Source organism: Protopterus annectens, chromosome 17.part0 (assembly GCF_019279795.1).
Source record: "Protopterus annectens isolate FY-2018-M chromosome 17.part0, PAN1.0, whole genome shotgun sequence".
Classification (NCBI taxonomy): domain Eukaryota; kingdom Metazoa; phylum Chordata; order Ceratodontiformes; family Protopteridae; genus Protopterus; species Protopterus annectens.
In genome coordinates this window covers 115,718,402-115,741,273 of record NC_056751.1, presented here as the reverse complement: position 1 = coordinate 115,741,273, position 22,872 = coordinate 115,718,402, and positions in this window count along the sequence as shown.

The following is a 22,872-nucleotide window of genomic DNA, read 5'->3' as shown; positions in this document are numbered from 1 at the left end:
CGTGTCTACTAGGCTGCTGTTGCACTGCATATGCTTGAGAAGTTTGCAACTGTTGTAACGCATTGCATTTATGCTGCATTCTACTTGTAAAATATAAATTAATGTGCTGAGGTCTTCAAGGTGAGCATATAGTACAATTATATTTGTGCTATTTTTAAACTGTAAAACTCTGTCAATAACACATCTACAAAGCTGCTGTTTCAATGCATAGGCTTGAAAGGTCAGAAACTGGGAAATACATTAGCGTTTAAGATGCATTCTGCATGTGTAATACTCTATATGCCCTTGAGACCTTAGTGCCTGCATTTTGCTCGCTGTTACATGTGTTTTATTGATATGTAAATACCCGGTCTTAGCTTAGACCTGAGCAGGAGCCCCTGAGACCTTATTGTCTGCATTAGCTCACTGTTAGAATGTCTTGTTATGTAATCACGCAATTTCATGTAAATATTTGCTGTGTTCCATAGCGAATAAGGCTTATAACTTGGAACGCACATGTTTTGACTACTTTCTGCCATTTGTCCTAAATCCAATTTCAAATATACATATTTTGTAGGATACTGTGTGACTAGTGCTTATAGGACTGCTGATAGTGATACTCCTGCATGGACTATTCTGTTTAGCTGTTACATGTTTGCCTCTAATATGTACTGACTCTTCTGTTTTTGCTGTTACAACATGATTGCCTCTAATATGTGCTGAAATTCTGCACTTAATCCTGCAGTTCACTCCTTTTTCACCATCCACTGCTGTACCTAAGCCTCCCTGCATACTTAGACTTATCTGTCCCACCCTTACACACCAACCTGAATTCCCTTCCCTGCACCCATACTATGTTGAAGCCCTCTCATACCTCAGGCTTAGCTTAAAATCACTGTCTCAAGTAGCTCTCACTTGTCTCACACCCTCCAATTCCTTACATACTACTCCCCCTTCCTATACAGTACTACCCGTCTAGCTTTCACAGCTACATTTAATTTCTGGTATGATATCTCCATAACCCCACTCTTCTCTCCTCTTTTTTTACAGGCTTTTTACCAACACTCTCATCTGCAAAGCCCACAGATCTACCCTGCCTGGAACTACCTGGAGTCAAGTCCCTTTGTGGGTGCCTCTCTCCCATTGAGAATAGCTAAAGTATGCACTGCTAATTTTCAGTAGTTAATTACCTGCACTGTTGCTCTGCTATTGGCCATCTCTTGCTTATCTCTGGACCACTCCCCACTCTCCTTTTACCCTACCCCCCCTTTCTCCACTTCTACCTAACCTCTCCTACCCTTACAGCTTCTCTGCCTGATGTGTCCCCCTTGACTCATTCACTGTTTTCCCCCTACTCTATACAGTCTCTCCTGAACATCTCTAGCCTTTTGCCCATTCTCCTGTTCCTGCCTGCTACTTTCTTTTCTCAAGGTTTCACTTACAATAACCACTGTGTGCTGCTGTACCCCCCTCTGCCTCTCCTCCTACTTCCCCATACTTACCTGCCTTACTGATCCTCTCCATAGGTGTAGCCTGGCTCCATTTGCCCTCACTGTACTTGGGCTCACTCTTCTCCCCTACCCCCATTCCCACCTACCCCACTTCAATTACTTTTATCTTATCCAATTCCTCCCCTTCCTGTCTCATCACCCATACGGCACTAGCTTCCTGTCTAAACCACTCCCACCATTAATCTCTCAAACTACATCACTTCCTACTTCAAACTAGACATCCCCTACCCACTTCCATAACTCCCTTCTACATGCTTTAAAATGCAACTCTTGTTCTTTATTATCCCTACTCTCATATCTCTCTCTGTTCTTACCTCCCATCATACTAACCTTTCCAATTTCTATGTCTGCACTCCTTCTTGCATCCTTGAAACTCCTCCCAATTCTAATATCTTCAATATCTCTCCATCTCTGTTCAACTTCCCCACAACCTGTCTTCATAAACTTATTATTTTACAAATCTATCCCGTCGTCTTAAAATCCAAAACTAAACCTTACAACCTACTTCTACTACTAACTCCAAAGGCATTTTTCCTTTATACTCCTCGCAGGAGACATCCACCCAAACCCTGGCCCCACCTCCCCACCCCACTGCCATACAACCCATGGCCCTCCCTTTACTTCACCCTCTCCTCATAACTCATACCAGCCTCATCCCCACAGTCTACCTACTTCTTCATTCAAACACCTGTCAATCTAGTCACTAAATATACAAAGTATCACTAAGAAAATCACTGAACTACACTCCTGGATAGCCCACACCTCCCCACATATTCTAACTATTGCAACTATATAGCCAAACTGGAGGCTGAGCTCTCTCAACCCAGTACTGGCGCAGTCAGTCAGGAGGAGAAGGTAACCACACACACCACAAATCCAGTCTCACATAGACCTATCACAACAGCAAACCAAACACACTAAAACATACTCGGAGGCTCTAAATAAAAATCTGCCCAAGCAGCAGAGACCTCCAAAGCAGACATCCAAGCAACCGCTACCCCACAACAATACCCACGTATCTCATAGTTCACTAAGTCAGTGTGCCACACAGTCACAAGCCTTAAGGCTAAACAACACACATAATACACTTGTAATAGGTGACTCTATTGTCAGACACACTGACGTCCCACTCACCAGGCTGAACAAGGAGAAGGTCACTGTAAGCTGCCTGTCGGGTGCCAGGATCCGCAACATAACACAAGCACTCAGGTCACTCCAAAGCAAGTACAAATATGACTCTGTCATTGTCCATGCTGGTGTGAATGACCTGAGACGTACCTCCCTGGACTACATGAAAAGAGACATAGAGGAGCTCTCTGATCATGTAGCCCAGGCCGGTATGACCCTGACCTTGAGTAGCATCTTACCCTCACCAAAAATGATGCCACAGTATAAAGACAAAATGATCAATTTTAACAACTGGCTAAAGCATTGGTGTCATTCAAAGGGGATCCAGTGTCTGTCAGCCTGGGATGACATGCTCGACAAGCCACGTTGCTTCACTAGGGATGGCTTGCACCTGTCACCCCTGGGGTTTCGAATACTGGCTAAGGCTCTTGCCACCCCATAGTGCCTTTTTTAGGCAAGGCTCAAAAGACAAACCCACCTCCATAGACAACACAAGGAAAAAGAAACTAAGGGTAATGCTGCTCAACGCCAGAAGTCTAAACCTCAAGATGCACACACTCTAGGCTCTCCCCAGTATGGAGAATATCGATATCTGCAGTAACAGAAACCTGGTTCAAGGCTCTCGAGAGCACCCCAGCACTACCAAGTTATACCTCATACCATGCTTTTCGGCCCCAAAACTCGGACCGAACCACAAAAGGAGGGGGAGTATCCATATTCATCAAAGATACCCACACCTCCAGGTTAGTGGCACTGCACGAAGCAGCAGAGACCATCCATGTGCAACTAACAGTGGGCAAAACTGCCTTTCAGTTTGTAGCCTGCTACAGACCACCCTTCCAAACTCAGGAACCCCACTCGGCTTTCCCGAGAACACTGGAGAATATGAAGGTCTCTCCAAACACCATTATATTGGGTGACTTCAACTACCCAAATATAGACTGGGAGCACTACTCAAGCCCCAACACCCTCACCCAATGGTTCCTAGAATTTATAAACTCAAATGATATAGAATAACTGGTCACCACTCCCACAAGAGGGGAAAACATATTGGACCTGATCATCACCAACATGGGGACTCTGTTCCATACCAGAGGTATACCCCTCATTGGTAAGATCTGACCATAAATTAATCTCACTGGACATTCATATCCCGTCCCCACTCCCAGCCAAGGAAACCACAGTGAAGAACTTCTCAAAAGCAAACTTCACACTTCTCAAAACCTAGGGGGAATCCTTCAAAGCCCCCGGGCCAGTGGAAAATATGGCCCAAACCACAGAATCCTTTACAAATGCATTCAATGGACACCTACAGGAATGCATGGATTGTGCTATCCCAAATAAAACCAAGACTCACTCCTCCAAAGGCAGGAGACCTGTCTGGTGGACCCCAGCCATAAATAAGCTATACAACAGAAGGAGGAAGCTACTACATGATAGAGCAAGATCCCAAAAAGGGAAGGCATCTCTGATCAGTGCTAGCAAGAAACTATGATCCCTCATAAAATCATCTAAGGCCAGCTTCAAAAGAAAAATTGCACAAGACACTAAAGATAATCACAAGGCCTTCTTTAGTTATGTCTGGAACCTGGGTGGCAACTCCTAGATATGCTCTGAGTTTAGTGCAAAATGACAAAAAAATACACTGAATCCACAGACATTGCCAACATCCTGGCAGACAGGTTCAGTGCAAACTTCTTCCCCCCAAAAGAGCAAATGTCTATCTCAACAGAGTGTAGCCTCCCTGACATCACAAATGCACAGGTGAGAGCTGCCCTCTCCAAAGCAAAAAACACAGCATTAATGGGACCATACGGTGTCCTGGGCTGCGTCTTACACAAGCTCCAAGATGAACTGAACCCTCACATAAAGTCACTGTTCAGTCTCAGCCTTACTACAGGATATGTACCCAAGGAATGGTGTACAGCAACAGTGGTCCCACTCCACAAAGGTGGTGCCACAACGGACCCCGAAAACTATCGCCTTATAAGCCTGACTAGCCTGATCTGCAAAGCTATGGAGCATATCATCATGGAACTCATAAACAAAGACATTGGGAACCTCCAAACACTGTATCCTACCCAATTTGGCTTTAAGGGTAGATCTTGCCTCTTGAACCTGGTCAACTTCTTTGAAACAGTCACCAAGGCCATAGATGAAGGGAAGGTAGTCCACACAACCTACCTGGACCTCGCAAAAGCCTTTGACACAATACCCCACTCTGGCATCATAAATAAGCTCACCAGCTTAAATATCAACCCCTATGTCACAAGATGGGTTGCAAACTGGCTCAGGGATAGAACCCACATGGTCAGAATTGCAGGTGCCATGTCAGACTCTAAACCAGTTACAAGTGGCATCCCACAAGGCTCAGTCCTGGGACCTCTATTGTTCGGTATATATTTCTCTGAGGTACAGGCTAACACAGTAGGACTATGGCTGACCAAGTTCGCAGATGACTGCAAACTGCGTGCCATAATCGACTCGCCGACTGACACAAGCATCCTCCAAAAGGGTCTCACAGAGACTGATAACTGGTGCCAGAGCCATGGCCTAAAGCTAAATGCCAAAAAGTGCATAGAAATCCCCTTTGGGAAAAACAAAGTGCCCACAAATTACCACATAGGTGGTAAGCCATTAAGTGCGGAAGAAGTAATTAGGGATTTGGGGACCCACGTAGATAGCAATCTATCCTTTGACAATCACTTTGCCAAAGTGGTTAGAAAGACCTTCTATATAGCCCACCTTATCACGAAAGGGTTCACATCTAGATCAAGAGAGGTCATTATGCCCCTCTACTCATCACTCATCAGGCCCTTAATTGAATACAATGCCCCATTTGGGATGTACCTTACCCAACACCTGCAGCAACTGGAAAGACCCCAAAAGTACCTCACCAAGAGGATCAAGGGACTCAAACAGATGCCCTATGCCATTAGGCGAAAGAAACTCCAGCTCTACTCAGTTGCTTACCGTCTGCTCAGAGGCGATCTGTGCCTGACATATAAAGCCATGTCCAACCCAGAATTAATGGACATGCTCCACCTCAGGAAATCCAAATCCCTTAGAGCTACACACTTCCGGGACATAAACCTCAGCACAGAAATAAATAGGACATGCTGGAGGGACAGATTCATATCCCAGAGGCTCCTCTCACTCTGGAACAAAATCCCAATCCATGTTAGGCAGAGCCCCTCAATGACCCTCTTCAAGAGAAATCTTGACAAGTGGATGGGAGATTGTAGGTTTACCCCTGGGATCTCTTCTGTGTCCCTACTAGACAGAGGCACAGTAAACTAACATTAAAAGGGCTATCTTCTGTGTGACCTACTATACAGAGGCACAGTCAACTAATCTAAAAGGGTGGCAAAAGCCAAACACACTGGCTAGGCTTATAAATGCCCTAGGGCAGATAGCCTAGTATCAACCTATGAACCCTATGTGAAACTTGGCTAAAGCCACACATCTCAAACAACAAAATACTCCCACCAGGCTACAATATTTACTGCTCTGATAGGCTCCAAAGGAAAGGAGGTGGTGTCACCGTTCTCTACTCTTATGGGCTTAACCTCTCACCCTTCCTACCCCTGACTTCCAGCCAGCTGAAGTAATCATTCTTAACTGCCATCTTAACTCACACAAGAAATTTTCAATCACTTCAATTTATATCCCAACCCTGGAAAATATATTATCCTGGTTTTCCCACAACATTCACTACAAAACCCTCATCCTTGGTGATGTCAACATTGACTGGCCCAATCTCACTACTGACTCTCCACAACTTAGCATAAATTTACAAGGGTTCCATCAGCTGATAACCTCTCCCACCCACCTGCACAAAATCTCTTCCTCCATTTCCACTATCTGTTGGATCCTCACTGACTCCTCTAACTTCTACCATAATCCATCAGCTCTACCTGACTGACTCCTTAAGTGACCGTCTTCCTATTGCCATTCTAAGACACTCTACCCAGCTACCCAAACCACACCTCTATAGAGACTGTCATAAACTCTCCAACTTTAATATCTTCCAATTCAACTCCATACTGACTGGTATTGACTGGTCCGCCCTCAGGGAAATCCCACTCGATGATGCAGTGAGTAAATTTAATAGCATCTTCTTGGACACCCTGAACTCCCTTGCCCCATCTAGGAGAATTAGAATCAAATCCAACTATACCCCCTGGCTTTCTAAAGATACTAGATCCATAGGGCATAAAAGAGAGAGCACCTGGATCAAAACAAAAACACTACCCCTACAACAAAATTACAGTGAACTGCAGAATATTGCCAAAAAACTAATCAATAAGGACAACAAAATCCTACTACAGCTCTCGACAAATCATTGGCATCTCCAACCCTCAAAAGTTTTGGTCATCCCTAAACAAACTTCTTTCTCCTGGCTGCCCTTCCATCCCCCCTTCCCAAATAAACCTCCTTCAGAAAAAGCTACCTTCCTCAATAAGCACTTCATTGAATCAGTTCAAAAACTCACTACCTCCAGCTCTAACACAATTGCCCAACACAAACCTTTTCTCCTTTCAACCTGTTCCCACTTCCTATATCAGATCTCTACTGAAACTTAAAACCCTGTTCTCCCTCCACAGATAATCTTCCTCCTTCCTTCCTCAATCTTGCTGCTGAATATATATAGCCTATCCTGTAGCCATACTAATCAACAGATCCATTCAAGAAGCAACTGTCCCTCTCTTATGGAAACCCTTCACCATCCCCTTGCACAAAGGGGGAACTCAACTGACCCATCCAACTACAGACCCATCGCCATCCTATCCCCTCTATCCAAGATACTCGAAAAATGAATTCACTCGCAGCTTAACTATCTCCTACAACAAAACCTCCTTACTTTCCACTCAACATAGTTTTCAGCCAAACCATAGCACATCTACTGCCCTTCTTGCATTCACTCATATCATTGCTGAGGCCCGAGACAATAACCAACTCATATCCTGCCTTTTCCTTGACCTCTCCAAATCTTTCAACACAGTCTCCCACCCTATCCAAGCTATCCAAGCTCAGCCTATGTCCTGCCTCCCTATCCTTGTTCTCCAGCTACCTCTCTGGTAGGCTACAATCTGTCAGATGGCTCTCATCCTGCTGTCCCTCCATTCCAGTCACAGCAAGTGTTCCACAGGGTTCTATCCTGGGCCCCCTTCTGTTTAATATTCTTACTAATGAACTGCACACATCCTGCAAAAAATCATCCCTAATCCAATATGCTGATGATTCAACCCTTATCTCCATTGCTAGCAATATCTCTGAACTCCATACCTAAACACGTGACAATCATCTCATTCTAAACCCTAAGAAAACCAAACATCTGCTCTGTCTCCCATGTTCACTAAGCTTCTAGATGCCATCATTGATGATGAACTCAAATTTAACCTACATATACTCCATTGTATAAAAAAACACACCAGGAACTAGGCCTGCTTTATCGTAACAGAAAATTTCTTACTCAATGCTAGACTCTCCCCTGACAGAGGCAATTCTCCTCCCCTCCCTTTATGCTGCCCCTGTCCAAAGTAACATTCAGTCCACAACCCTGTCCAAACTATAACAAATGTACCACAAAATTGCAAGGTTTATCACCAATTCCCCTTACAGCTCTCACCATTGCCTTGCACTCGGCTACCTCCAATGGTTTGAACTCCCCCAACTACTTCAATCACATTTCCAAATAATGCATTCTGTACTATATAAACCTTCTTGCCTAGGTCTCTCCTCCCTAGTATCCACTACACCCCTTTAGGACCCTCCGCACCTCCAACCAACAGCTCCTGAATATCTACAAATCAAAGAAAGCTGTGGGCAAGCTACTCTATAAATGTTCTGTAGCCCAAGCTTGGAACAAACTTCCTTTAAACATACACTCAATTACCCACCCATTACACTTCAAAAAAGAGCTCAAACTCTACCTGCTTAACAACAAAACTTGTCCCTGTCGGGACCCTACCTAACTTCTCATCTTTTCTACATTGCATTCCCTTCATATGTCCACTTGTTTTAGTCTCAGCCTTTTTCACTTTGCAACCTACTAATATTTATCCAGAAACTGCAATCTCTAAACTTTGATAGCTCATATTTTTCAATCTGACTCTGATATTTATGTGAAACAAACCACACGAGCAGGATTACAGGAAAGAGCTTTATTCCGGTACCTCGGCCCACTGGCCTTCAAAGGAATAAAAAACATTTCACTAGGAACCACATATATACTGGTGCATAGTAATTAAACAATTACATCATTAAATAATTAAATAATTAATGAAGAGAATCAGCAACAGGACATGAATTAACTGAACCAACACCATTTTAAATATCCACTAATAATATATATTATAATTATAATATATATTATTAGTGGATATTTAAAATGGTGTTGGTTCAGTTAATTCATGTCCTGTTGCTGATTCTCTTCATTAATTATTTAATTATTTAATTATTTAATGATGTAATTGTTTAATTACTATGCACCAGTATATATGTGGTTCCTAGTGAAATGTTTTTTATTCCTTTGAAGGCCAGTGGGCCGAGGTACCGGAATAAAGCTCTTTCCTGTAATCCTGCTCGTGTGGTTTGTTTCACATTTTGCTGCTGTTGGTTTCTACATCTGATATTTATGTGCAATGCTACTGTCTATTTTTTCTGTTGTTTTTTCTCTCTACTTTGTTTTTCATTTTTTTTTTTTTTTTTTTAACCTGTGTTGGTAATTTTTTTTTTTGTTTTGTTTTTTTTTAACCTGTGTTGGTAATTATATTATCCTGGAGTATAAATCTGTATAATGCTGTACATTGTTTTTGCAACTTGAGCTTTTCTCCTCAGGTCTCCACTAAAAACGGGGTACTAGCCCAGCTGGACTAACCCAGTTAACAAATGTCAATAAATAAATAAAATAAATAGAGGTAATTGTGAACATATGTTTTGGGAGTGTAATGAGTTGGCAGACTAAAATTTCCCTATGGAGTACTCTGTCAGGAACACTGGGTGAGCAAATTAATGTAACTAAGGAAATAATTTTTTTTTTTAGTTAAAAATGCGGGATCTGAATTGCCTAGGCGCATAGTAAGGCATTCAGTTTAAATCTGGTGTCTGCAAAAAAAAAAAAAAAAAAAAAAAACTAATTACTAGAAAATTTTATTTATTTTACATTTGTTGACCGGGCTAGTCTAACTGGATATATGTCCATTTTCAGTAGAGGCCCGGGGAGAAAAGCTCCAAGCATCGCCAGTGACAACGCATACAATATATGCGAATAGTAAAATGAGTTACAGTTTGTTTGTGTCTTTCGGCTTTTCCCGGTTAGGGGTCGCCACAGCGGAAGTCTGGTCCGCTAATGATTGGCAAGTAAATTTTTACGTGCTGGCTACATTGTTTAAATTGTAGGTAAGATAAACTTGTACAGAGTATTTTAGTAGGTTTAAGCTAAGATCAAATACAGAGAACAAACAACATTTGAGAGAGAAAAATATATGGAGAATCCTTTATTTATTTATTTATTTATTTTTTTAGTACCAAGAAGGAAATCTTTATTACAGGTAGGCAACATAGAACAGTGGAGTAGAGAAGTATAGGGAGAGCAAGAAGGGGAAATGAGATATCAGTCAGGGTTAGAGCAGGGACAGAGCCAGTGAGTTTTAAGATATTCTTTAAGAAGTTTTAAAAAGCAGTGTGGACGCAAGGGTAGAAAGTTCACTAGGAAGCTGGTTTCAGGTTTTTCTCACTCTGTTGGTGTAAAGTGAGTCCCCAGCTTTGTTGTTGGATTTAATAGTGGAAACTAGAAGCTTATTAGCTGAGCATAGTGTTGCAAGATTTTTATAGGGGTAATCAGATTAGTAAGGATTGGGGTGTTATTAGGGTGGTAAAGGATCTTTGGGTGATAACAAGTTGTTGACAAAGTAGTCGGTTCTGCAGTTCTAACCATCCCAGTTTGAGGTTGTGACAGTGGTGAGTTCTAAAAGGGGTGCCAGTGGCAAATCAGGCTATGTTATTGTAACTGGTTGAAAGTTTGGTAAGGTTGTTTTTAGATAGATTGGTATATACTGCAGAAGCATAGAACAGGGTAGAGATCAGGTGGGTCTGGGCAATAGTGGTTCTGCAAAAAACAGTGAAAATCACTCGTGGAGACCCAAATAAGGGTATGAGTTCAGCAAAACAGAGTTCCTGACAGAGTTCCTGACAGTATAAACTGGAAATTGTTGAAATTAAATATAAGAATACGAAAATCACTGAATGTAAACCACAATGATTTAATAACGCTTCTCATAAGACATACGTTTTCGAGCTTCTTCATCAGAAAATACATACTGGTGTTTCACTACTCCTTTTATACAACTAATATTAATTGAATGATTGAATAATTTAATTTAATAATATAATAAATAAATCAATCTATTTCCTTTGTTTAAAAATGAACTTTTAAAAAAGAAAAAACTTGTTTGACACTTTAATGAACATTAAATAGTAGAAATAGGAAAATAATATGAACTTTTTTTAAAAAATACTTTTAATACAAGTAAAAATACCTTTATAAAACAACTATCTGTATAAAAAAGAAATGAATTCATCATGAATAATAATTTTTTAATGTTTGTCTCCACCTGGTGGAAAAAAATGGAAATTACAATTTGGCTGCTCTTAGCTTTAAAACTGGAGCAATAGATAACATATCATTTAAACCAGGCTCCCTCGTAGCATCCAAAACAATTTGCCAGTATAGTTCCCTATACTCAAGTTTTGTTTCCCACATGCCACCCCTGATTTCCTTGGGCACTATTTCAAGTACAAAGAAATAAAAACTGGAATTGATACATTTTTCAGAATGTCGAAAAAGGGCATTGTTGGTATTCCCTTTCCTCATTTCGTAATAGTGCTCATATATCCTGGACTTTAATTTCCTTTCAGTTTTCCCAACATAAAAGGAAGAACAGGAGTGGCATGTGGCGATGTATACAACCCCTTGTGTATTACAATTAGAAAAGGCTGTGCTGTTGATAGTTTTATTTCTGTCCACAATGAATAATTGTGAACCAGTTTGTATGAATTGGCACTGGGAACATGATCCACATTTAAAAGTTCCCTTTTTGTGGTTAGAAATGTTGGCAGTGCCTGGTCCCCCATATTCAAAAATGTTTTTTAAATTAGTATCTCTCCTGTATACAAATTTGATGGGGTTATTTTTCAAATTTTCTAAATCAATAATTTCCTGGAACTTTTCCCATTCCCTACATAAAACTCTTTTGATTGGAAAAGTATCACCAGTGAAATCCATGACATAAGCTGTAGAAAAATTGTTAACAATATTGGATGGAATATCAGTAGTGGGTATATCCGTTGGTACGGGTTGGGTATTGTTGGTGGATTCATAACACCCAAGTATAGGGGAAAATCTGTCCTTCCTACCTTCTAGGACAACTTCATATATTTCATCACACAAAAAGGGTGGATAACCTCTTTCCTTAAACATATCAATGATAAATTCACTATCTATTAAGAAGTCTACATCTTGTGAAGTCATTCTACTTGATCTGATTAATTGTCCTTTTAGAATGTTTTTCTTTTGTCCAAAGGGATGACCACTAGAAAAATGAAGATAGGAATTAGAAAACGTCGGTTTCCTATATACCCTAGAAATAAAATGGTCTTCCCCCTTCTTTAACAAAACATCCAAATAGCTGACTTCATCATAATTAATGGAATATGTGAAATCTAAAAAGCTAGTACTGGATTTTATATAATTCAAAAATTCATAAAATTTCTCGATAGTGTCTGTCCAAAAAATAACAATGTCGTCGAGAAAACGTTTGTAAAACACCCAACAATTAGCATATTCACTGTAAATAATATATTGTATCTCCCACCATGAAAGTACAATGTTGGCGTAAGTGGGGAACATTTTGCCCCATTGCCACTCCCTTTTCCTGTTTGTAGAATTCTCCCTGAAAAAACATGAAATTATTTTTGAGAACAGTTTCCATTAACACCAAACAGGTTCTGAAGGTATCGTCAGAAAAGACCTTATGATGTACCATATATTCCTCTAGCCATGCCAACCCTATATCATGAGGTATGCTACCAAAAAGATCGACTATGTCTAAGGTAATGAAAATAATATCTTTGGAAAATAGGTTAGGCTTTACCTGCCTTAAAAAATCCCAAGAGTCCTTGAGTACTGTGGTACCCTGGTTGGATAAATTTTTTAGTTTCACATCTACATACTTGGCTAAGTCAGTAGAGGCCCGGGGAGAAAAGCTCCAAGCATCGCCAGTGACAACGCATACAATATATGCGAATAGTAAAATGAGTTACAGTTTGTTTGTGTCTTTCGGCTTTTCCCGGTTAGGGGTCGCCACAGCGGAAGTCTGGTCCGCTAATGATTGGCAAGTAGATTTTTACGTGCTGGCTACATTGTTTAAATTGTAGGTAAGATAAACTTGTACAGAGTATTTTAGTAGGTTTAAGCTAAGATCAAATACAGAGAACAAACAACATTTGAGAGAGAAAAATATATGGAGAATCCTTTATTTATTTATTTATTTATTTTTTTAGTACCAAGAAGGAAATCTTTATTACAGGTAGGCAACATAGAACAGTGGAGTAGAGAAGTATAGGGAGAGCAAGAAGGGGAAATGAGATATCAGTCAGGGTTAGAGCAGGGACAGAGCCAGTGAGTTTTAAGATATTCTTTAAGAAGTTTTTTAAAAAGCAGTGTGGACGCAAGGGTAGAAAGTTCACTAGGAAGCTGGTTTCAGGTTTTTCTCACTCTGTTGGTGTAAAGTGAGTCCCCAGCTTTGTTGTTGGATTTAATAGTGGAAACTAGAAGCTTATTAGCTGAGCATAGTGTTGCAAGATTTTTATAGGGGGTAATCAGATTAGTAAGGATTGGGGTGTTATTAGGGTGGTAAAGGATCTTTTGGGTGATAACAAGTTGTTGACAAAGTAGTCGGTTCTGCAGTTCTAACCATCCCAGTTTGAGGTTGTGACAGTGGTGAGTTCTAAAAGGGGTGCCAGTGGCAAATCAGGCTATGTTATTGTAACTGGTTGAAAGTTTGGTAAGGTTGTTTTTAGATAGATTGGTATATACTGCAGAAGCATAGAACAGGGTAGAGATCAGGTGGGTCTGGGCAATAGTGGTTCTGCAAAAAACAGTGAAAATCACTCGTGGAGACCCAAATAAGGGTATGAGTTCAGCAAAACAGAGTTCCTGACAGAGTTCCTGACAGTATAAACTGGAAATTGTTGAAATTAAATATAAGAATACGAAAATCACTGAATGTAAACCACAATGATTTAATAACGCTTCTCATAAGACATACGTTTTCGAGCTTCTTCATCAGAAAATACATACTGGTGTTTCACTACTCCTTTTATACAACTAATATTAATTGAATGATTGAATAATTTAATTTAATAATATAATAAATAAATCAATCTATTTCCTTTGTTTAAAAATGAACTTTTAAAAAAGAAAAAGAAAAAACTTGTTTGACACTTTAATGAACATTAAATAGTAGAAATAGGAAAATAATATGAACTTTTTTTAAAAAATACTTTTAATACAAGTAAAAATACCTTTATAAAACAACTATCTGTATAAAAAAGAAATGAATTCATCATGAATAATAATTTTTTAATGTTTGTCTCCACCTGGTGGAAAAAAATGGAAATTACAATTTGGCTGCTCTTAGCTTTAAAACTGGAGCAATAGATAACATATCATTTAAACCAGGCTCCCTCGTAGCATCCAAAACAATTTGCCAGTATAGTTCCCTATACTCAAGTTTTGTTTCCCACATGCCACCCCTGATTTCCTTGGGCACTATTTCAAGCACAAAGAAATAAAAGCTGAAATTGATACATTTTTCAGAATGTCGAAAAAGGGCATTGTTGGTATTCCCTTTCCTCATTTCGTAATAGTGCTCATATATCCTGGACTTTAATTTCCTTTCAGTTTTCCCAACATAAAAGGAAGAACAGGAGTGGCATGTGGCGATGTATACAACCCCTTGTGTATTACAATTAGAAAAGGCTGTGCTGTTGATAGTTTTATTTCTGTCCACAATGAATAATTGTGAACCAGTTTGTATGAATTGGCACTGGGAACATGATCCACATTTAAAAGTTCCCTTTTTGTGGTTAGAAATGTTGGCAGTGCCTGGTCCCCCATATTCAAAAATGTTTTTTAAATTAGTATCTCTCCTGTATACAAATTTGATGGGGTTATTTTTCAAATTTTCTAAATCAATAATTTCCTGGAACTTTTCCCATTCCCTACATAAAACTCTTTTGATTGGAAAAGTATCACCAGTGAAATCCATGACATAAGCTGTAGAAAAATTGTTAACAATATTGGATGGAATATCAGTAGTGGGTATATCCGTTGGTACGGGTTGGGTATTGTTGGTGGATTCATAACACCCAAGTATAGGGGAAAATCTGTCCTTCCTACCTTCTAGGACAACTTCATATATTTCATCACACAAAAAGGGTGGATAACCTCTTTCCTTAAACATATCAATGATAAATTCACTATCTATTAAGAAGTCTACATCTTGTGAAGTCATTCTACTTGATCTGATTAATTGTCCTTTTAGAATGTTTTTCTTTTGTCCAAAAGGATGAAAAATGAAGGTAGGAATTAGAGAACGTCTGTTTCCTATATACCCTAGAAATAAAATGGTCTTCCCCCTTCTTTAACAAAACATCCAAATAGCTGACTTCATCATAATTAATGGAATATGTGAAATCTAAAAAGCTAGTACTGGATTTTATATAATTCAAAAATTCATAAAATTTCTCGATAGTGTCTGTCCAAAAAATAACAATGTCGTCGAGAAAACGTTTGTAAAACACCCAACAATTAGCATATTCACTGTAAATAATATATTGTATCTCCCACCATGAAAGTACAATGTTGGCGTAAGTGGGGGAACATTTTGCCCCCATTGCCACTCCCTTTTCCTGTTTGTAGAATTCTCCCTGAAAAAACATGAAATTATTTTTGAGAACAGTTTCCATTAACACCAAACAGGTTCTGAAGGTATCGTCAGAAAAGACCTTATGATGTACCATATATTCCTCTAGCCATGCCAACCCTATATCATGAGGTATGCTACCAAAAAGATCGACTATGTCTAAGGTAATGAAAATAATATCTTTGGAAAATAGGTTAGGCTTTACCTGCCTTAAAAAATCCCAAGAGTCCTTGAGTACTGTGGTACCCTGGTTGGATAAATTTTTTAGTTTCACATCTACATACTTGGCTAAGTCAGTAGAGGCCCGGGGAGAAAAGCTCCAAGCATCGCCAGTGACAACGCATACAATATATGCGAATAGTAAAATGAGTTACAGTTTGTTTGTGTCTTTCGGCTTTTCCCGGTTAGGGGTCGCCACAGCGGAAGTCTGGTCCGCTAATGATTGGCAAGTAGATTTTTACGTGCTGGCTACATTGTTTAAATTGTAGGTAAGATAAACTTGTACAGAGTATTTTAGTAGGTTTAAGCTAAGATCAAATACAGAGAACAAACAACATTTGAGAGAGAAAAATATATGGAGAATCCTTTATTTATTTATTTATTTATTTTTTTAGTACCAAGAAGGAAATCTTTATTACAGGTAGGCAACATAGAACAGTGGAGTAGAGAAGTATAGGGAGAGCAAGAAGGGAAATGAGATATCAGTCAGGGTTAGAGCAGGGACAGAGCCAGTGAGTTTTAAGATATTCTTTAAGAAGTTTTTTAAAAAGCAGTGTGGACGCAAGGGTAGAAAGTTCACTAGGAAGCTGGTTTCAGGTTTTTCTCACTCTGTTGGTGTAAAGTGAGTCCCCAGCTTTGTTGTTGGATTTAATAGTGGAAACTAGAAGCTTATTAGCTGAGCATAGTGTTGCAAGATTTTTATAGGGGGTAATCAGATTAGTAAGGATTGGGGTATTATTAGGGTGGTAAAGGATCTTTTGGGTGATAACAAGTTGTTGACAAAGTAGTCGGTTCTGCAGTTCTAACCATCCCAGTTTGAGGTTGTGACAGTGGTGAGTTCTAAAAGGGGTGCCAGTGGCAAATCAGGCTATGTTATTGTAACTGGTTGAAAGTTTGGTAAGGTTGTTTTTAGATAGATTGGTATATACTGCAGAAGCATAGAACAGGGTAGAGATCAGGTGGGTCTGGGCAATAGTGGTTCTGGTTATAGGGGTAAAGAAGGATTTGATTCTATAAAGGGTGCCTATTTTTTGTTGACAGACTTTATAGTAGTATTAATATGGTTATCATAGCTAAGGTTGTTGTCAATTGTTATTCCCAGGAGATGAGTTGTAGTGTCAGGGGATATGTTAGTTCCATTGTTAGAGGTCACTGTGAAGTGAAGTTGTGGTGACTTTTGAGTAGGAGCAAAGAGCAATAATTTTGTTTTTTTGGGGTTCAGAAGGAGGCAGTGTTGCATGAACTAATTTTCAGCAATGTTAAATACCGTCTGGGTGAGGGTCTGGAGTGAGGTTATGGACTTGGCTGAACATATTAAAGTAGAGTCATCTGCATATTGTATGCAGGTGGCTTGAGGAATTTTGGCATGTAGATCATTAATAAACATTGAAAAGAGAAAAGAGCCTAAAACAGAGCCTTGTGGTACTCCAATGTTCACAGAGAGGGATGTAGAAAGATTATTATCCCAAAGCACTGCTTGCTGTTTTCTAAATAAGATTTAAACCAGCGTAATGTTTGTGGGTGAAGTGATTGGGCTCTTAGTACATCAATAAGCATGTGATGGTTAACCATATGAAAGGCTTTTGAAAGGTCAATAAATAGTGCAGTGGAAAGAGAGTTATTGTTACGATTTTTGTTTATACAGTCAGAAAGGATAGCAGGGCAGTTGTGCTATGGAAAGGTCTAAAGCCATGCTGGCAGTTGGCAAGTAAATTATTATGGATAAAGGTGGTCAAGTAGTTGTCTCTGGATGCATTTTTCCATTATTTTAGCTATTGGAGAGAGTAAGGTGATTGGCCGAAAGTTGGAAAGCTCAGTAGATGTCCCACCTTTATATAGAGGGATGATGTGGGAGACTTTCCATATGGAAGGGATTGTGCTTTCTAAAATTGTTCTATTTATAAGGATGGAAATGGGATAGGCAATGGCTTTAGCTGCAATTTGCAGGTATTCAGCTGGAAGACAGTCTGCAGAAAGGGTGCATGGTTTGAATTTTTGAAGGAGGTTGCAAATGAAGGATGTAGGTACAGGTTGTATATGAAAGGTCGGAGCTGGACTATTAGTGGTATTTAATGGGAAAGTGGTAATAGGTGGTAATGTATTGGCTAGGGTTTGAATGGCTTCAGTAAAATAGTTATTAAAGGCATCAGGAATTTGGTTAGAGTTATTATGGTTGACTCCTGATGGGGCAGGAGTTTTAGAGTGCCCTGGCTGAAGTAGTTTGTTAATGCCTGACCAGAACTTTTGAGGTTTTTGTTGGTGGGTTTGTTGGAGGTGAAGGTAATAGTTTTTTTTTTTTTTTGCATCACAGAATGTCCTTTTTGGTGGCATTTCTTAACTGTTTAAAGGTGATCTGATGGACTTTTAGAGGCTCTCCATTTGGCCCAAATTTTATTTGTTTTGTGGGCCAAGGGACAATTTTGGTCCTTATTCGGGAAGAGCGATAGGTGGCATGGTAATCTAGGATTTGTAGGAATCTAGTATTAAAGTAGGTCACTGCTTCATCAAGTTGAAGATGATACATTGGTGACCAGTCACATGCTTTCAGTTCATTTTGGAAGCTCTCTGGATTAAAGTGTTTTTTAGAACGGGAGGTTTTAAAAATATTAGTATTAGGGCTATGAATTCTTTGTTTAATAATATAGGTTAGAGCATGGTCACTGATATCATCTGGAAGGGTTCCTGGTTTATAAGTATCAAGATGGCTGTTTAGAAGGATCCAGTCTATGGTGGTTTCCTTGCTGCTTGGTTTATCGATTCTAGTAGGAGTGGTGGTTATTTGTGAGAATCCGTAAAGATTTATGTGATTGACAGGATTAGGGGAGCTACAGGTTGCCCAGTCTATATTAAAGTCACCTAGCACAATGGTTTCCTGAGGTAGGTGGGTAGAGAGGCAACTAAGTATGTTTTCAAGAGTATTGATATTGTTTCCAGGGGGGAGATAGGAAAAAATTAGATAAATAGATTTGGAGTTGTTGATTTGAAGTTTAGCAGTAAGGGTTTCTGCATTAGTATCTGAGGGTAGGAGCACATTGAAGGGTGAAACTTGGAGTTCTGATTTATACAAAATGGCTACACCTCCACCCTTTTTGGTTTTGCGATCACATCTCAGGATATTAAGTGCATATAGGTTGGTAATTTTATTGTTAATGCTACTGATGTTAAGGTGAGCTATCAGGAGGGAGTTAAGAATGTCTTTTTGGGGTAATGGTAGCATGAGATGTTAGGTTGTGTGGGTTACTGGGAATACCTGTATTGGGGGCCAGGGTTTGGATGAATATCACCATCTAATAGGGGGTGTTGTTGAGGATATTGTAATAACTTTAGGATTTTGTAGTAGTTTAAGGTTTTCTTGTCATGGAAGTAAGTGGAAATCAAAAATCTAAACCAATTCTACTTGAAGTAGTGAATATTGTGACAGAGGCAAATCGGAAGTGGGATCGTTGGAAAGGGGTAGCTGTAAATTACATAGAAAAAAATGGAAACTGGGAACAATACCTGCAGAAAAATGTTTTGGAGGAGGAATTAGGTTTAAGAGAAGGCAGGAATTGAATAATTTATGTAATCTTGATTGTAGGATATATAAAAATATGTGATGTATAATGTTCGTAAATGTGAACTTGTTAATATGGTTTGATTAGTTTTATATAAATGTAAGTCTGCCTATGTTCCAAGTGATAATTCAATAAAGGTGTTTAAGAAAAGATGACATTTGGGACTGTAAAACATATTTCACCCAACTAAGTAGTAGAAGTTACCTATCTAATTAGGCTCCATTTTAATCAAGGCAATGTAAAGGGAAATTGCCAAAGAGTAGAATGGACTTTCAGAAAAGGAAATTATATCAAGAAGACAGAGGGAGGTAGGTGCCAGAAAAGCCACTTCCTTCCCAAGGGAGCAGCTCTGACTACTACAGACTTATTTCTCTCCTACAAAACCCTCACCCTAGCTTCTTTCCTTCCTAGCTTCTTGTCCCATGATGGGATGCAATCTGTCAGCTTGTCTCAGTCAATGGATGCAAATAACTGCTGACAAGTCTGTTATAAGCATTATCTTAAGGGGTAAAGCTACATTTCCTTAAAGGGGGACCTGCAGTGAGCCAATAGAACATTAACATTTTGTACAGCCAATATTAAGAGAAATGCCCTAGGGGAGCACCAAACGGGGTTTCACTCACGCAGCTAATTGAAATGATGGTTACAATATCTTTCTCCTGGAGGCAGGAATATGTTTCTATTCGAGGATCTTCCAGTCCACAGACAGGGCAGACACTTAAGTAGTGGAGACCCCCATTTTAGATCTGTCAAGACAAAACAAATTCCTGAAAGTACCTGATTTCAAAATGTTGACACTCTAGGCACAGCCCCATGTTAAACAACCCCTGGCTTTTACAGTAATTCTGTATCTAAAGCATGCATATGGGACAGAGCAGTGGCTAGCAGTGTCACCTGACAGCAAGAGGTTCTCCAGTTCGATTCTTGGCTGGGGTACCTTCTGTGCAGAGTCTATATGTCCTGCCTGCATTCGTGTGGGTTTCCTCCGAGTCCACCGGTTTCTTCCCACATTCCAAAGAAGTGTCTTGGGCATTTATCCCTGGGCCTCCACTGAAAATGTGCTCTGTCCCAGCCCGACATTTTTGATAAACAAATGTTAAATAAATAAATGTATAACTTCATATTCCAATTTTTCAAAGGTCACAAAATATTACTAAAGTTTGGTGCAGGGGAACAAAACTTCCCATTTGGTTTAGCTACTGCACCAAGAGCATTTACAAAAATGCCCAGATCCAGTAGTAGCTCATTGCAGAACCAAAAGAATGCAGAGAAATCCTTCCCTGGATAACTGCTACAGGTTGAGTTCATGAAAGAGGTGAAAAGGGCCTTGGAGTATACTTTGCAGTGCTTGATAGGATTAGGCTTCATTCTGAACTTAATTTCACTTGATGCCCCCCCCTTGGCAGAGTGTCACCTTTCTAGGTCCCCCCCTGGACACACTACCCAAGGCATTCTTGCCTGTAGAAAAAGTAGTGTCCCTCATACAATTGATTAAAATAGTGGTTAAACCTTCCCAGGAAATGACCAGCAGAGCCTTTGTCTGCTGAGCTATATGGCCTCCACCATCCTTATGGTGTCCTTTGCAAAGCAACCTTTGAGAAAACCTCATGGTAACTGTTAAGCAACACCAGCCCTTAGACACAATAATTTCTGCATTACCATGTATAAAAACTCAGTTGGGCTGGTGGATCCACTAGGTTATGCCACTCAGGCAGGTGACAGTCCATGTCACGCTTTCCAGGCTTTCAGAGCACTGTAGAGACCTAGAACTCTGAAGGTGTTGACAGACACCACAACTGTTACATGGCATATCAACAAACTGAGGCCACTTGTACCAACTGTGTAGGCTGGTAGTGCAGATGTGAAAACTGGCACTGAGCATCATTATCCATCTCATCCACATACCATCAGAAGACCACTCCATGAGTTGAGTTGAGAAAGACCTCAGTAGGATCCCCATAAATGAAGGAAGGCTTTATGAAGAAATCTTTCTATCACTAGTGAGCAAAGGAGGGTGCCGGACATAGACTTGTGTGCTTCTCTGTGTGGCAAACAATTAAAAAAGGTCTGCTCCAGTCTACATTGTAAGAATACTTGGATAGGGGATGCATGCTTCCTGGATTCACTGCTCTGTTTTTTATGCTTTTCCTCCTTTCTGAATAAGGCAACACTTGCTTTCTCACCTGAGACAGCTGCCAAAGCAGGGAAGAACCAGTCCTGCAGTATCAGAAGATGAACATTTTGATGCAGTACAGGGATTCCCTAATACACCCAGACCCATCCAGAAACATGCTTAATTTCTTGAAGGAGGTCAGATCAAGTAGAAGAAAATTATACATAAGTGGAGAGTTTTATCCCTCTGATGCCAAAGGAGGGGCCTGCACTTTAATGAAGGAGATGCACCTCCGTCCTACTACTACATCTCCAGGATGATTTTTTTTTTTTGATGACTTAAAATATGATTCCATAATGGTACATCTGACAGTTCAGCCTCAGTACCTTTCGAATTCCCTTTGGCTTCCAGACCACTATGAAGCAGTTCCTAAAAGGTATCTTACATCTCAGGCTGCTGTTGCTTCAGCGTTGTGACTATGTATTGTACAATTTAGCCTTGAACCCCACTTAAACTATAGCTGCATTGGCATCAATATCAAATTTATTTTCTGGAAAACAATTTTTCTGGTTGAAGTTAACTAGTTAGAAGGGTTGTCTAACTTGCAGGCCCTTGTATAAGAAGCCTCTTCTCACATTTTACAGTGATAGGGTTCCCTTGCTTACTATCTGCTATTTTTGCCAAAAGTAGTCACTGAATTGGCAGTCAGCCAAGCCATCCAGTTACTAGAGTTCTTCCCTTCTCCTCAGACTAAGGAGGAGGGGATTGTGCATTTCCTAGATGTTTGTTTGTGCAGAACAAAATAATTCAGAAAAAATGGGACTTTTTCTAGTACTTGCTGAAAATAAAAAATGTTTGCCTATTTCAAAACTAGACCATTTATAATGGGATACCCCACACCATTTCTGTCTACTATAAACTCTGTGGGAGGAACCTACAGGCCAAAGCCATTCTGTTAGGGCCACAGCTTTCATAAAAGGGTTAAGTACGCAAGACATCCTGGTGGCAGGCACTTGGTCTTTGTCTACATTTTTAAACCTCATCCCTACGACTAGGACAGGGTTTTCTGCAGTCACCTTGAAGGGCATGCTTCCCTTTTCTAATTGAAATTTTTATCCACACTACTTCCTTAATGGTCAGATCTGGTAGTCCTCCCTGGTATGAGTTTTGCAGAGAACTACATGATGCACATTCGACAGTTTTGCAGTCAATTTACTGTAATTGTAGATACTAGGGTGTGGTCACTGAAATATGCCATTTCCTGCATATGATGCACTATGAATCTTGGCCGTGGGTACATACCCTTACCTCCTCCTCCCTTGTGTTCTGACCCTTTCACTCAGTTCTCTGGACCTATGTTTATAGAAGTGATGTAA